Genomic DNA, 17385 nt, shown 5'->3' on the forward strand with positions numbered 1-17385 from the left:
TGTTATATACCCTTTGTTGGCAATGACAGAGGTCAAACGTTTTCTGTAAGTCTTCACAAGGTTTTCACACACACTTGCTGGTATTTTGGCCCATTCCTCCATGCAGATCTCCTCTAGAGCAGTGATGTTTTGGGGCTGTTGCTGGGCAACACGGACTTTCAACTCCCTCCAAAGATTTTCTATGGGGTTGAGATATGGAGACTGGCTAGGCCACTCCAGGACCTTGAAATGCTTCTTACGAAGCAACTCCTTCGTTGCCCGGGCGGTGTGTTTGGGATCATTGTCATGCTGAAAGACCCAGCCACGTTTCATCTTCAATGCCCTTGCTGATGGAAGGAGGTTTTCACTCTAAATCTCACGATACATGGCCCCATTCATTCTTTCCTTTACACGGATCAGTCCTCCTGGTCCCAAAACAGCCCCAAAGCATGATGTTTCCACCCCCATGCTTCACAGTAGGTATGGTGTTCTTTGGATGCAACTCAGTATTCTTTGTCCTCCAAACACGTCGAGTTGAGTTTTTACCAAAAAGTTATATTTTGTTTTCATCTGACCATATGACATTCTCCCAATCTTCTTCTGGATCATCCAAATGCTCTCTAGCAAACTTCAGATGGGCCTGGACATGTATTGGCTTAAGCAGAGGGACACGTCTGGCACTGCAGGATTTGAGTCCCTGGCGGCGTAGTGTGTTACTGATGGTAGGCTTTGTTACTTTGGTCCCAGCTCTCTGCAGGTCATTCACTAGGTCCCGCCGTGTGGTTCTGGGATTTTTGCTCACCGTTCTTGTGATCATTTTGACCCCACGGGGTGAGATCTTGCGTGGAGCCCCAGATCGAGGGAGATTATCAGTGGTCTTGTATGTGTTCCATTTCCTAATAATTGCTCCCACAGTTGATTTCTTCAAACCAAGCTGCTTACCTATTGCAGATTCAGTCTTTCCAGCCTGGTGCAGGTCTACAATTTTGTTTCTAGTGTCCTTTGACAGCTCTTTGGTCTTGGCCATAGTGGAGTTTGGAGTGTGACTGTTTGATGTTGTGGACAGGTGTCTTTTATACTGATAACGAGTGGAGGACAGAGGAGCCTCTTAAAGAAGAAGTTACAGGTCTGTGAGATTTTCTGGATTTTTTTTCTCATTTTGTCTGTCATATTTGAAGTGTACCTATGATGAAAATTACAGGCCTCTCTCATCTTTTTAAGTGGGAGAACTTGCACAATTGGTGGCTGACTAAATACTTTTTTGCCCCACTGTAATTCTTTTAATGAAAATAATGAACACTGAACAAAACTATACAAAACAACAAAACGAACCATGAAGCTATATGACTAGTGCAAACAGGCAACTAAACATAGAATAACAACCCACAAACTATCCAAGGAATATATGGCTACCTAAATATGGTCCCCATAGACAAAAACCAGAACCAATCTTGGCAACCATAGACAAAAACACCTAGACTTGAAAAAACCCATAAACATACAAAAACCACTAGACAATACCAAACCTACACAAACCACCCTTGTCACACCCTGACCTAACCAAATAATAAAGAAAACAAAGATAACTAAGGTCAGGGCGTGACAGTACCCCCCCCCCCCTAAAGGTGTGGACTCCCGGCCGCAAACCTAAACCTATATGGGAGGGTCTGGGTGGGCATCTAACCTTGGTGGTGGCTTTGGATCTGGACACTGCCCCCCTTCTTTACTCTGAGTCCGCTTTTGTATCACTGACCCGTGGATCATCATTGGAGACCCCGGACTGGGGACCGTTGCTGGAGACTCCGGACTGGGGACCGTCGCTGGAGACCCCGGACTGGGGACCATCGCTGGAGATTCTGGACTGTGGCCCGTCGTTGGAGGTTCCGGTCTGTGAACTGTCGCCGGAAGCTCTGGACTGGGTACTGTTGCCGGACGCACTGGACTGGGTACTGTCGCCGGACGTTCTGAACTGCCGAGGCGCACTGAAGGCCTGGTGCGTGGTGCCGGCACTGTTGGTACCGGGCTGGGGACACATACCTCAGTGCGAGGAGCAGGGACAGGGCGTACTGGACTACCGAGGCGCACTATAGGCCTGGTGCGTGGTGTCGGCTCTGGTGGTACTGGGCTGGTGACACACACCTCAGGGCGAGTGCGGGGAGGAGGAACAGGATGTACTGGACTGTGAAGGCGTACTGGAGGTCTGGAGTGTAGAGCTGACACAACCCGTCCTGGCTGGATGTTTATTTTTGCCCTGCAAATGCAGGGTGCTGGCACAGGACGTACTGGGCTGTGTAGACTCACCGGAGACACAGTACGCAAAGCCGGCGCAGGATAACCTGGTCCAAGGAGGTACACTGGAGACCAGGAGCGCTGAGCCGGCACCCTCCTTCCTGGCTTGATGCCCATTCTAGCCCGGCCAATGCGAGGAGCTGGAATAGAGCGCACCGGACTAGAATAGTGCACTGGAGACACCATGCGCTCCACCGCATAAGACGGTGCCTGACCAGTAACACACTCCCCACAGTAAGCACGAGGAGTTGGCTCAGGTCACCGACCTGACTCATGCAATCTCCTCGTGTCCCCCCCCCAATTGTTTTTATTGGGGCTGCCTCTCGGGCTTCCGTGCTAACCGTGTACCCTCATATCGTTGCCGTTCCTCTCGTGCTATCTCCACCTGCCTCCAAGCTATATGACTAGTGCAAACAGGCAACTAAATGTAGAATAACAACCCACAAACTATCCAAAAATCTAATATGCATATAAAGGGTACACCTGGTGGTCATCGTAATGTAGTACATTTCTTTCTCCATCCATATTACCTTGAATGCATCTTCCATATGCTCTGTTTATCTAGCTCATCGTTTACAAATGGGAAAAATTTATGGGAAAATACATTTGTTTCCTCACCTGTTTGGGTGTTATTTCAAAAAACAAACTTGACAACTCGGGTAATTTTAAGATGTCAGGCTTGAAAATGCATTAAGGCATTTTGTCACAGTGAGTCACTACCCAAACCAGACGCATCTGGTTTCAAGGTGTCATGGACTTCATGTGATCTTCTTCTGCTGTCTAGTGGACAAACTGGGTATCATACAGGAATTGTACTTAAAGGAAGCGACTTCAGTTTACTTCTCATATGTATATCATTCCTGTAAGACAAAAAATGAAGGCATGGCACATTGCACAAGCCCTGCGCTTTAATAATGGACACGTTTCTAACGGAATTTGCACATGTTTTGAGCGCCAGCATTAATTAATACATATAACATTTATTTATGTTATTTTAAAAAATCATTTTGGAACAGTAATCGTTGACATCTTTTATTTCAAACCTACAGTAGTCTTTAAAATATCTTATTACCCAACATGGGGACAATTGGAACATTTAGCTTTTCTTTGCTTGTTGTTGCTCTGGCTTTGTAATAGTCACTTTGTTTCCTGTATCAAGACCCCACAGTTCTTACCTTTCTAAATGTGCTAACCATGTGTTTGTAGGACTTATAGTTTTGACATCTATATATATTTAATGAAGGTAGTGTACAATATACAGTGCCTTGCGAAAGTATTCGGCCCCCTTGAACTTTGCGACCTTTTGACACATTTCAGGCTTCAAACATAAAGATATAAAACTGTATTTTTTTTTGAAGAATCAACAACAAGTGGGACACAATCATGAAGTGGAACGACATTTATTGGATATTTCAAACTTTTATAACAAATCAAAAACTGAAAAATTGGGTGTGCAAAATTATTCAGCCCCTTTACTTTCAGTGCAGCAAACTCTCACACTAGAAAAGGTTGGAGACCCCTGCTATAGTATGACCCTATAGTTTTTAAATCTATAGTTGTTGATCCTATACAGTAGTTTGCTTCTATATAACATGTAGTTGCTAAACTCTTCCAGAACATGCTTGACTGTAGTCTAGGGGGGATTGACGGTGATGCTGGAATTGTCTAGTGCTGTTCCTCCTGCGGCCAAAAGGCAAATAAAGCCTCTTGACTCATACCAAGATGGAAGTAGAAGGAGCCTCTAGATCTGCCTCAATTATTGAAGATAGTGGTTCACTTAGTATCAAAGGCAGCCTATCCCACCACAGCCCTGTATCAGTGGTGTAGAACTAAAAGAATAGAAGAACTGAAGAGCCAGAGTTGGTGCTGTGCTACTGGTTTGTGGCTACAGCAGCCTATAAAGGGCTTTTGATGTTGTTGTTGTTGTTGATAAATGTAATTAAGCGGGCACGGATAATAACCCATTCCATGGGCCCCTAGCCGCTATCACTTTTTCTGGGTTTCCCGTCAGCCCAGGTATGCCTATGCGTTGATCCGTGCCTGCAATTAAGGTTTTGTATATTCGGCCTCTGAATAGGACCATTTGCCTCCCAGCTAGCAAATGCGCATAACAGAAAACAATAATGTTTCCCTCTCGTTAGGATTTCCTTTGTAACAATGTGGTAATTCGTGGTAATTCATGCCCCATCTCCCAGGATATCACAATGTGTTTAATGCCGGTCCTTTGTCTCAATTACAAAGAACTGCCCCACGTTTGTCTGTGGTTTGCCATGTAGATGAGGGCTATCCAATTTTTGGGCGAGTCTATCACTCCTCATGGCGCTAAATCTAATTTTGCCATCATTTCCAGGCTTATCTTACTGTGTGGTAATTTTATTTGATACCACTGAAGCCAGGCTCTGCATTAAATTTTACATTGCCAGAGATGGGATTTATAGTAAGCGAGTAAGGGGCAATTCCGATTAAAAGTGATGTATCAAGAGAGATGGATGATTCATTAAAGAGGGAGAGTAGGGAGGGAGATAATAATAAAAGTGAGAAAGGCTCTGGAGTTTAGAGATACTGTAGAAAGCTTATTGTTTGATGGTGGGGAGCTCTGCTCTCTGCCATTTTGGTAGATTTTGATAATGTGGTTTCTATAGCTTTCTTGGTCTTCAGGCGAGCCACTCTACTTTCCCCCATGATACACATTAGCCCCTAGCTTTCAGTTATTTTGCTAAATACTTTTGAATGATTTCTTACATTTTCACAGGACCAAGCCAAGCCCTTAGAAAAAAGAAACTACCTAGAACCAAAAGGGTTCTCCTAGAGGGACAGCAACATAATCCTTTATGAGCCCTTTTGTTAAAACCTCATCAGGCCCGAGGACCCCAGCAAATCTGCGTTTTTTTTCACTACCTCTGCATTTCTTCACTACTTTTGCATGTCCAGCCATTATCTTTAGCATCACAATGAAATGTTTCACCATTTTCTTTTCAGGTCAACCAAGGCTACAAGTAAAACGCAAAACAGTTGCATGCCGAGGTCTGCCAAACAAAGACCTTATAAACATAAATTTAGTACAGAAATGGTTTGCTCAGTGGGAAATGAAATGAATATCCAACAAGACAGTGATAACTTTGTGAGTTTGGAATTCGTGACAGCAACTATGTGAGTTTATTTCAGTATTATAGACACTATGTCCTGGAATTTCCTATGATCTATGTAGAAGCTCCTTACCTCCTAACTACTCCTGTGTGACTTGTGAGTGTCATAGAACAAAACAGAATACATGTAATGTACGTGTATGTCAGAGTCTACAGACGTTTTTTTGTGAGAAGACCCTGCCCTGGAACCCTTCGGGATCAAGCTCAGCCCTCATTTATCAGACAGACTAGCGGTTGGTATCTATGCAGATGCATAAGAAATAGACTAATCCAATGGTACAGAAGTCTGTAGCTCAAACACACAATGTAAAAGGGTTAGAAGTCCAAAGTGCACCGGGGATACGGTGGGAATCAAGGAGTTAAAGAGTGAAGGCATTCATTGTAACATTAACACATCTTTCTCTTTATACGTGACTTTGTGTTTGACAGTGTCATTTTGACAACTCAATCTTTCTCACCATTTTACACTACCTACAGTTGAAGTCAGAAGTTTACATACACTTAGGTTGGAGTCATTAAAACTTGTTTTTCAACCACTCCACACATTTCTTGTTAACAAACTATAGTTCCAAACGCCTGAAGGTACCACGTTCATCTGTACAAACAATAGTACGCAAGTATAAACACCATGGGACCACGCAGCCATCATACCGCTCAGGAAGGGGACGCGTTCTGTCTCCTAGAGATGAACGTACTTTGGTGTGAAAAGTGCAAATCAATCCCAGAACAACAGCAAAGGACCTTGTGAGATGCTGGAGGAAACCGGTACAAAAGTATCTATATCCAGAGTAAAACGAGTCCTATATCGACATAACCTGAAAGGCTGCTCAGCAAGGAAGAAGCCACTGGTCAAAAACCGCCATAAAAAGCCAGACTATGGTTTGCAATTGCACACAGGGACAAAGATCTTACTTTTTTGAGAAATGTCCTCTGGCCTGATGAAACAAAAATAGAACTGTTTGGCCATAATGACCATCATTATGTTTGGAGGAAAAAGGGGGAGGCTTTGCAAGCCAAAGAACACCATCCCAACCGTGAAGCATGGGGGTGGCAGCATCATGTTGTGGGGGTGCTTTGCTGCAGGAGGGACTGGTGCACTTCACAAAATAGATTGCATCATGATTAAGGAAAATTATGTGGATATATTGAAGCAACATCAAGTCATCAGTCAGGAAGTTCAAGCTTGGTCGCAATGGGTCTTCCAAATGAACAATGACCCCAAGAATAATTCCAAAGTTGTGGCAAAATGCCTTAAGGACAACAAAGTCAAGGTATTGGAGTTCTTCTCATTCTTCTCTACTATTATTCTGACATTCCACATTCTTAAAATAAAGTGGTGATCCTATCTGACCTAAGACAGGGGATGTTTACTAGGATTAAATGTCAGGAATTGTGAAATACTGAGTTTAAATATATTTGGCTAAGGTATATGTAAACTTCCGACTTCAACTGTATATCGTCCCTGGACCTGGTGGGTCCATAGGGCTTTGCAATATCCTATTAGGACAGCAATTGGCTCTCTGACCTGAATCTCATCCAAGGGCCTTGTCACTCACTGAACATGGCAGTCATTTCTCCTGGGAATCCAATTTAATAGAGGTGTATGTCTTGAAGCGTGCAGGGAATTGCCTACTTATCAACACTATGTACACCATCAATAAAATCAACTATCAAATTACCTGATTTAGCTGCCCTTTAAATGGCTTTTGTATTTAATTTAGACTATACCGTGGAGTCCCGGAGGACCTCATCTTGTTAATTACAGTCAAGAAAACGTTTGGCTCCTCTGTCTTATTGAAGAGCTCCTTCAAAAGGGCAAATCGATCCAAAGGACCCAGGTGTTGGCAAGGTCACTGTTTCTATTTAGCGCGAGGTAGAGCACCATCTTCCAAGGTTTAACTTCAAAAGCACTTGGACAGGAATGAGTGGGTGCAGAGAGAAAGGGAGGGAGAGAGAGGTCCGGCGGAGAAGAAGAAAACACAATATTCTACATTATGTTCAGCTTAACAGCAAGTGGATTTCCTTTTGTCGAACATGAACAAAAGCCCTTTCAAAGGAACTCGGCATGTTGGCACTTAAGAGAACTCCATGGGGATGACGAGGTAGCCTTGAGGAAAAATGTGTCAAATTTTCCCCGTGGGTGGAGGAGGGGGGTGGGAGGGCATGGGGGACTTCAGTCCATACAGTCGATCCTCTTTTGGAATTCATTACCATTCACTCCATCTCCATATATTTGTCTTTGTCATTCTTGTCTCCTCCTTCATATCCATATACACGCTGCTTATTTATTAAACATGATGTTTATCTGTTCTGTGTGGGTTATGTATCAAATCAAATCAAATTGTATTAATCACATGCTCCGAATGCAACAGTGATTGTCCATAATGGCGCCGGAGGGTATGGCTGCCGTCTTATCGGCTCTTAACCAACCATGCTACTTTTGTTTGTTTTTTCATGTTGTTCATAACTTGTTTTTTTACATCATGTTGCTGCTACCATCTCTTATGACTAAAAATAGCTTCTGGACATCAGAACTGCGATTACTCAACTCAGATTAGACGAAGAGTTTTTCTTCAATGAATAGGACGGGAGGGATATACTACAGACACCTGACCCGGCCCGGATCCCCATCATTCACTGGAGAAAGAAACAGAGATTTCACAGGAAAAAGATCAGGGTGCCTTGTGAGGATCAGGCGACGAGTGGCTAATCTGCCTTTGCCTTCCGTCCTGCTAGCTAATGTTCAATCGCTGGAAAAAATAAATGGGATGAACTGAAAGCACGTACAGTGCCTTGCGAAAGTATTCGGCCCCCTTGAACTTTGCGACCTTTTGCCACATTTCAGGCTTCAAACATAAAGATATAAAACTCTATTTTTTTGTGAAGAATCAACAACAAGTGGGACACAATCATGAAGTGGAACGACATTTATTGGATATTTCAAACTTTTTTAACAATTCAAAAACTGAAAAATTGGGCGTGCAAAATTATTCAGCCCCCTTAAGTTAATACTTTGTAGCGCCACCTTTTGCTGCGATTACAGCTGTAAGTCGCTTGGGGTATGTCTCTATCAGTTTTGCACATCGAAAGACTGAAATTTTTTCCCATTCCTCCTTGCAAAACAGCTCGAGCTCAGTGATATTGGATGGAGAGCATTTGTGAACAGCAGTTTTCAGTTATTTCCACAGATTCTCGATTGGATTCAGGTCTGGACTTTGACTTGGCCATTCTAACACCTGGATATGTTTATTTTTGAACCATTCCATTGTAGATTTTGCTTTATGTTTTGGATCATTGTCTTGTTGGAAGACAAATCTCCGTCCCAGTCTCAGGTCTTTTGCAGTCTCCATCCAGAATGGTCCTGTATTTGGCTCCATCCATCTTCCCATCAATTTTAACCATCTTCCCTGTCCCTGCTGAAGAAAAGCAGGCCCAAACCATGATGCTGCCACCACCATGTTTGACAGTGGGGATGGTGTGTTCAGCTGTGTTGCTTTTACGCCAAACATAACGTTTTGCATTGTTGCCAAAAAGTTCAATTTTGGTTTCATCTGACCAGAGCACCTTCTTCCACATGTTTGGTGTGTCTCCCAGGTGGCTTGTGGCAAACTTTAAACGACACTTTTTTATGGATATCTTTAAGAAATGGCTTTCTTCTTGCCACTCTTCCATAAAGGCCAGATTTGTGCAATATACGACTGATTGTTGTCCTATGGACAGAGTCTCCCACCTCAGCTGTAGATCTCTGCAGTTCATCCAGAGTGATCATGGGCCTCTTGGCTGCATCTCTGATCAGTCTTCTCCTTGTATGAGCTGAAAGTTTAGAGGGACGGCCAGGTCTTGGTAGATTTGCAGTGGTCTGATACTCCTTCCATTTCAATATTATCGCTTGCACAGTGCTCCTTGGGATGTTTAAAGCTTGGGAAATCTTTTTGTATCCAAATCCGGCTTTAAACTTCTTCACGACAGTATCTCGGACCTGCCTGGTGTGTTCCTTGTTCTTCATGATGCGCTCTGCGCTTTTAACGGACCTCTGAGACTATCACAGTGCAGGTGCATTTATACGGAGACTTGATTACACACAGGTGGATTGTATTTATCATCATTAGTCGTTTAGGTCAACATTGGATCATTCAGAGATCCTCACTGAACTTCTGGAGAGAGTTTGCTGCACTCAAAGGAAAGGGGCTGAATAATTTTGCACGCCCAATTTTTCAGTTTTTAATATGTTAAAAAAGTTAGAAATATCCAATAAATGTTGTTCCACTTCATGATTGTGTCCCACTTGTTGTTGATTCTTCACAAAAAAATACAGTTTTATATCTTTATGTTTGAAGCCTGAAATGTGGCAAAAGGTCGCAAAGTTCAAGGGGGCCGAATACTTTCGCAAGGCACTGTATATCCTACCAACGGGACATTCAAACCTGTAATATCTTATGTTTCACCGAGTCGTGGCTGAATGACGACATTAAGAACACACAGCTGGCGGGTTATACACTCTATCAGCAGGATAGAACACCAGCCTATGGTAAGACACGGGGCGAGGGCCTATACATAAATGTAAACAACAGCTGGTGCACGATATCTAGTCTCGAGGCTTTGCTCGCCTGAGGTAGAGTATCTCATGATACGCTGTAGACCACACTATCTACCTAGAGAGTTTTCATCTGTATTTTTTGTAGCTGTCTACATACCACCACAGACCGATGCTGGCAGTAAAACCACACTCAATGAGCTGTATACCGCCATAAGCAAACAGGAAAATGCTCATCCAGAGACGGCGCTCCAAGTGGCCTGGGACTTCAATGCAGGGAAACTTAAATCAGTTTTACCTAATTTCTATCAGAATGTTAAATGTGCAACCAGAGGGAAAACAATTCTAGACCACCTCTACTCCAAAAAGAAAGTCTATATACAGTGTGTGCAAAAGGCATGAGGAGGTAGGCAATAAATAGGCCATAGGAGCGAATAGTTACAATTTAGCAGATTAACACTGGAGTGATAAATGAGCAGATGATGATGTGCAAGTAGAGATACTGGTGTGCAAAAGAGCAGAAAAGTAAATAAAATAAAAACAGTATGGGGATGAGGTAGATAGATTGGATGGGCTATTTACAGATGGACTATGTACAGCTGCAGTGATCGGTTAGCTGCTCAGATAGTTGATGTTTAAAGTTGGTGATGGAAATACAAGTCTCCAACTTCAGCGATTTTTGCAATTCGTTCCAGTCACTGGCAGCAGAGAACTGGAAGGAAAGGCGACCAAATGAGGTGTTGGCTTTGGGGATGATCAGTGAGATATACCTGCTGGAACGTGTGGGTGGGTGTTGTTATCGTGACCAGTGAACTGAGATTAGGCGGAGCTTTACCTAGCATAGAATTATAGATGACCTGGAGCCAGTGGGTCTGGCGACGAATATGTAGAGAGGGCTAGCCGACTGGAGCATACAGGTCACAGTGGTGGGTGGTATAAGGTGATTTGGTAACAAAACAGATGGCACTGTGATAGACTGCATCCAGTTTGCTGAGTAGAGTGTTGGAAGCTATTTTGTAGATGACATCGCCGAAGTCGAGGATCGGTAAGATAGTCAGTTTTACTAGGGTAAGTTTGGCGGCTTGAGTGAAGGAGGCTTTGTTGCGAAATAGAAAGACGATTCTAGATTTGAGTTTTGATTGGAGATGTTTGATATGAGTCTGGAAGGAGAGTTTACAGTCTAGCCAGACACCTAGGTATTTATAGTTGTCCACATATTCTAGGTCGGAACTGTCCAGGGTGGTGATGCTAGTCACGAGCAGTTGGAGGCCACGGAAGGAGTGTTGTATGGCATTGAAGCTTGTTAGGAGGTTAGTTAGCACAGTGTCCAAGGAAGGGTGTCGTCTGAGTAGAGGTGGATCAGGGAATCGCCCGCAGCAAGAGCGCATTATTGATATATACAGAGAAAATGGTTGGCCCGAGAATTGAACCCTGTGGTACCCCCATAGAGACTGCCAGAGGTCCGGACAACATGCCCTCCGATTTTACACACTGAACTCTGTCTGCAAAGTAGTTGGTGAACCAGGCGAGGCAGTCATTAGAAAAACCAAAGCTATTGAGTCTGCCGATAAGAATACGGTGATTGACAGAGTCGAAAGCCTTGGCCAGGTCGATGAAGACGGCTGCAAAGTACTGTCTTTTATCGATGGCCGTTATGATATCGTTTAGTACCTTGAGCGGTGCTGAGGTGCACCCGTGACCGGCTCGGAAGCTGGATTGCGCAGCGGAGAAGGTACGGTGGGATTCGAAATGGTCAGTGATCTGATTATTAACTTGGCTTTCGAAGACTTTAGATAGGCAGGGCGGGATGGATATAGGTCTTTAACAGTTTGGGTCTAGGGTGTCACCCTCTTTGAAGAGGGGGATGACCGTGGCAGCTTTTCAATCTTTAGGGATCTCGGACGATACGAAAGAGAGGTTGAACAGGCTGGTAGTAGGGGTTGCAACAATGGCGGCGGATAGTTTTAGAAAGAGAGGGTCCAGATTGTCTATCCCAGCTGATTTGTACGGGTCCAGGTTTTGCAGCTCTTTCAGAACATCTGCTGTCTGGATTTGGGTGAAGGAGAAGCTGGGGAGGCTTTTCTGTGAGTTGGTGGTGACCTAACATAATCATTTGGGGAACTTTCGCTGTAAAGCATTTTTGAAATCAGACACTGTGGCTGGATTAACGAGAATTTTATCTTTAAAATTGTGTAAAATACTTGTATGTTTGAGAAATGTGATTTATGAGATTTCTGTTGATTTGTATTTGGCGCCATGCAATTTCATTGGCTGTTGGCCAGTCCTAGACAGGTTGAGTAAGCATTTCACTGTAAGGTCTACACCTGTTGTATTCAGTGCATGTGACAAATTACATTTGATTTGATTTCAAATGCTTACTCACGAGCCCTTAACAAACTTCTTATGGCTGCAGGGGCAGTATTGAGTAGCTTGGATGAAAGGTGCCCAGAGTAAACGGCCTGCTCCTCAGTCCCAGTTGCTAATATATGCATATTATTATTAATAATATTGGATAGAAAACACTCTGAAGTTTCTAAAACTGTTTGAATGATGTCTGTGAGTATAACAGAACTCATATGGCAGGCAAAAATCTGAGAAGAAATCCAAACAGCAAGTGAGAAATCTGAGGTTGGTCGATTTTCAACCCAGCCCTTATTGAATTCACAGTGGGAAATGGATGAAGTTGCACTTCCTAGGGCTTCCACTAGATGTCAACTATCTTTAGAAACTTGAATGAGGCTTCTACTGTGTTGTGGTGCTGAATAAGAGCTGAATGAATCAGGTTACTGGCAGAGAGCCAGGTCCTGGTCACGCGCAATTCACATGATAGCGACCTGCGTTCCAAGGAATTCTCCGGTTGGAACTTTATTGAAGATTTATGATAACACCCTGAAGATTGATTCTATATTTAGTTTGACACGTTTCTTCGACCTGTAATATAACTTTTTGAAGTTTTCGTCCGACGTTCAGATGGACCTGCACGAGCGTTTGTATTTGTATACCTAAGCCCTAACAAAAGTAGCTACTTGGACATAAATAATGGACATTATTGAACAAATCAAGCATTTATTGTGGAACTAGGATTCCTGGGAGTGCATTCTGATGAAGATCATCAAAGGTAAGGGAATATTTATAATGTGATTTCTTGTTTCTGTTGACTCCAACATGGCGGATAATTTTATTTATTTTCTGAGCGCCGTCTCAGATTATTGCTGTCACGTCCTGACCATAGTTCCTTTTTTATCTCTATTTTGGTTTGGTCAGGGCGTGAGTTGGGGTGGGAATTCTATGTTTTTCATTCTGTTTTGTTCTGTGTTGTATTTCTATGTGTTTGGCCTGGTATGGTTCCCAATCAGAGGGGGTGGTACAGTCACGACTTCGGCTGAGGTCGGTGGTCGACGTCACCGGCTTTCTAGTCATCACCGATCCGTGTTTCCGTGTTTCCTTTTGTTTTGTCTTGATTACGCACACCTGATTTCTATTCCCTTATTATGTTCCTTATTTAACCTCTCGTCTACCTTTCTGTTTTGTCCGTGATTGTTTTGGGTTACTGTGTGTGTTGGAGGGTTTTCTCTTTACGGGATGTTTCCTTGTTGAAGATATTCCGTTTTTTTGTATTCATATTTTGAGGAAAGACTTTTGTGTTTTTCTCGAACCTGTGTCCTGCGCCTGACTCAGACAACGAACCCAGCACATTGTTACATCAGCTTCCGACCACTTTACACGCCAGAAGCAACCCGGCATGTCTTGGTCTGGTTTTCGTAGGTTCCAACCACTTCGTAATGTTCAGCTCATGCCATGCCGGTCTTTTAAGCACTCTGGCTAAAGGGGGCTTCCGTCATACTGGCACGAACTCTGAGCTCACTTGGGCGTGGCTACTGACTGCCACGCTGATCTGGCACCTTTGTTCCTCACCAAGGAGAGAGAGTCATGACAGCAGTATAGATCACTTTCGTTGTCTATTCTGTTCCCTATTCCAAACCCTGGTTGAGGCTGCCTGTACTAAATGATGAAGTGCATTAATATATGTTTATGGTTTAACTTATGATGCAGCACATTAAAGCTGCAATACAGTGCATTCAGAAAGTATTCATACCCCTTAACATTTTCCACATTTTGTTACGTTACAGCCTTATTCTAAAATTGATTAAATTGTTTTTTTCCTCATAAATCTACACACAATACCCATAATGACAAAGCAAAAACTGTTTTTTTTTGCAAATTTATACAAAAAAAAAAAATATATATATATATAAAATCATATTTACATAAGTATTCAGAGGCTTTACTCAGGACTTTGTTGAAGCACCTTTGGCAGTGATTACAGCCTCAAGTCTTCTTGAGTATGACGCTACAAGATTGGCACACCAGTTTCTCCCATTCTTCTCCTCTCCAGCTCTGCCAGGTTGGATGGGGAGCGTCGCTGCACAGTTATTGTCAGGTCTCTCCAGAGGTTTTCTAATGGGTTCAAGTCCGGGCTATTGCTGGGCCACTCAAGGACATTCCGAGACTTGTCCCAAAGCCACTCCTGCATTGTCTTGGCTGTGTGCTTGGGGTCGTTCTCCTGTTGAAAGGTGAACCTTCACCCCAGTCTGAGGTCCTGAAGTGCTCTGGAGCAGGTTTTCATCAAGGATCTCTCTGTATTTTGCTCAATTCATCTTTCCCTTGATCCTGACTAGTCTCCCAATCCCTGCCACTGAGAAACATCCCCACAGCATTATGCTGCCACCCCCATGCTTCACTATAGGGTTTGGTGCCAGGTTTCCTCCAGACGTGATGCTTGGCTTTCAGGCCAAAGATCTTGGTTTCATCAGACCAGAGCATATTGTTTCTCATGGTCTGACTCCTTTAGGTGCCTCTGGGAAACTCCTTCCATTTAAGAATGATGGAGGCCACTGTGTTCTTGGGGACCTTCAATGCTGCAGACATTTTTGGGTACTCTTCCCCAGATCTGTGCCTCGACACAATCCTGTATCTGAGCTCTATGGAGAAGGGCTTGATTGTTGCACTGACATGCACTGTCAACTGTGGGACCTTATATAGACAAAGTGCCTTTGTTGTAGATACGTCTCAAGGATGATCAATGGAAACAGGATGCGCCTGAGCTCAATTTCGAGTCTCATAGCAAATAGTCTGAATAATTGTGCAAATAAGGTATTTCAGTTTTGTACAAACATTTCTAAAAAGCTGTTTTTACTTTGTCATTATCGGGTATTGTGTGTCAATTTACGAGGGATAAAAAAAAAAAAACATTTTTAGAATAAGGCTATTACGTAACAAAATGTGAAAAAAAAGTCAAGCAGTCTGAATACTTTCAAATTCACATGGAAATGTTAATTAATTGAGCTGTCATTCTCATTGAAATAAGGTCTAAGAAGTGGTAGATATGTTCTATGTACGCTATTTCTATGCTTCCCATTCTTAAGTTTCGGTTTTGTACACCAGCTTCAAACAGCTGAAAACACAATATTTTTGGTCGTAGAAATACTGTATATTTCACAGCGGTTTAGACTGTACAATGCTTGTTTTGTCACATAAACTGACATTAGGCGAATATTCAAATTTGTTTGTGGTTTAACTAACAGTCTGGAATTTTACCTGCTGTTTACTTTAACACTACACTACATGACCACAAGTATGTGGACATCTGCTCGTTGAACATCTCATTCCAAAATCATGGGCATTAATATGGAGTTGGCCCTGCATTTGCTGGTATAACAGCCTCCACTCTTCTGGGAAGGCTTTCCACTAGATGTTGGAACATTGCTGCGGGGACTTGCTTCCATTCAGCCAGCCACAATAGCATTAGTGAGATCGGGCACTGATGTTGGGCAATTAGGCCTGGGTCGCAGTCAGCGATCCAAATCATCCCAAAGGTGTTTGATGAGGTTGAGGTCAAGGCTCTGTGCATGCCAGTCAAGTTCTTCCACACCGATCTCAACAAAACATTTCTGTATGGATCTTGCTTTGTGCACAGGGGCATTATCATGCTGAAACAGGAAAGGGCCTTCCCCAAACTGTTGCTATAAAGTTGGAAGCACAGAATTGTCTAGAATGTCATTGTATGCTGTAGCGTTAAGATTTCCCTTCACTGGAACTAAGGATCCTAACTCGAACCATGAAAAACATCCCCAGACCATTATTCTTCCTCCACCAAAATTGACAATTGGCACTATGCATTGGGGCAGATAGCGTTCTCCTGGCATCCGCCAAACCGAAATTTGTCTGTCGGACTGCCAGATAGTGAACCATGATTCATCACTCCACAGAACGCATTTCCACTGCTCCATAGTCCAATGGCGGTGAGCTTTACACCACTCCAGCCGACGCTTGGCATTGCGCATGGTGATCTTAGGCTTGTGAGCAGCTGCTCTGCCATGGAAACCCATTTCATGAAGTTCCCGACAAATAGTTATTGTGCTGGCGTTTCTTCTAGAGGCAATTTGGAACACGGTAGTGAGTGTTGCAACCGAGAACAGAAGATTATTTGCATGTTACGTGCTTTAGCACTCAGCGGTCCCATTCTTTGAGCTTGTGTGGCCTACCACTTCACAATAACAGCACGAGTTGACTGGGGCAGCCGTAGCAGGGCAGAAATTTGACCAACTGACTTGTTGGAAATGACAGTGCCACATTGAAAGTCACTGAGCTCTTCAGTAAGGTCATTCTACTGACATTTTCCTATGGAGATTGCATGGCTGTGTGCCAAATCTAGTCATTTTAAGTGATGTCCACATACTTTTGTATATATAGTGTAACTAGTAACTAGTATATTATCACTGATATAAAATTAGTTTTGGGTTCCTCCCAGATTTGCTGAAACAAGTATTTTTTTATTTAACTAGGCAAATCAGTTAAGAACCAATTCTTATTTACAGTGATGGCCTACAGTGAACTGACTTGTTCAAGGGCAGAAGGATTGATAGCACCTTGTTTTCTAGTAAAAATAGTTTTAAAAAACCTACATGTGCGGTGTCCATATTACGACAGTCTCACAAAGAGTTACAAGGAGTTGGTGTCAGCGTCGCTGAGACTGACCACAACTCCTTATAAGACTAGCAGTAACTCTCGTTGACAATTACATAATTTTTAAAACATCATCACCACTGTTAGCTAATTTCAATGAAAACCAACTGCATATTTTAAAAATAGCTTCATGTAATGAAAGTTTAGGTTTATTTTACATTACCTTGTTTTGTGCCTGCCAGTTGGCTGTAGGCTTCTCCGCTAGCAGCGTGCTAGCTAGCTAGCTGGCAAAAAAATCATTTTCGCTTCCCACATCTCCCCCATGTCAAATAATCTGATTTATAATTAAATATATGCCCTGGCAAATATTTACTTGCCAATGTAATTGACAACATTAACCCAGTTTTTAATATGCTGCTTGAATGTATTCGTCCCCATAGCAGCTAAATATGGAATGTACATATGCAAGTG

General features: G+C 43.0%; 1 protein-coding gene and 1 long non-coding RNA gene across 3 annotated transcripts in view; one reads left to right on the top strand and one right to left on the bottom strand.

Moving 5' to 3' along the window:
* LOC110493933 (copine-9) overlaps positions 1 to 17385 on the top strand; it is a 202659-nt gene that overhangs the window by 66804 nt on the left and 118470 nt on the right. The gene's annotated exons all lie outside the window — the stretch shown is intronic.
* LOC149975888 (uncharacterized) overlaps positions 1 to 17385 on the bottom strand; it is a 53114-nt gene that overhangs the window by 14586 nt on the left and 21143 nt on the right. The window lies entirely within an intron of this gene.

Source organism: Oncorhynchus mykiss, chromosome 17, assembly GCF_057628025.1.
Source record: "Oncorhynchus mykiss isolate SJ-2025 chromosome 17, ASM5762802v1, whole genome shotgun sequence".
In the NCBI taxonomy this organism is placed as follows: Eukaryota; Metazoa; Chordata; class Actinopteri; order Salmoniformes; family Salmonidae; genus Oncorhynchus; species Oncorhynchus mykiss.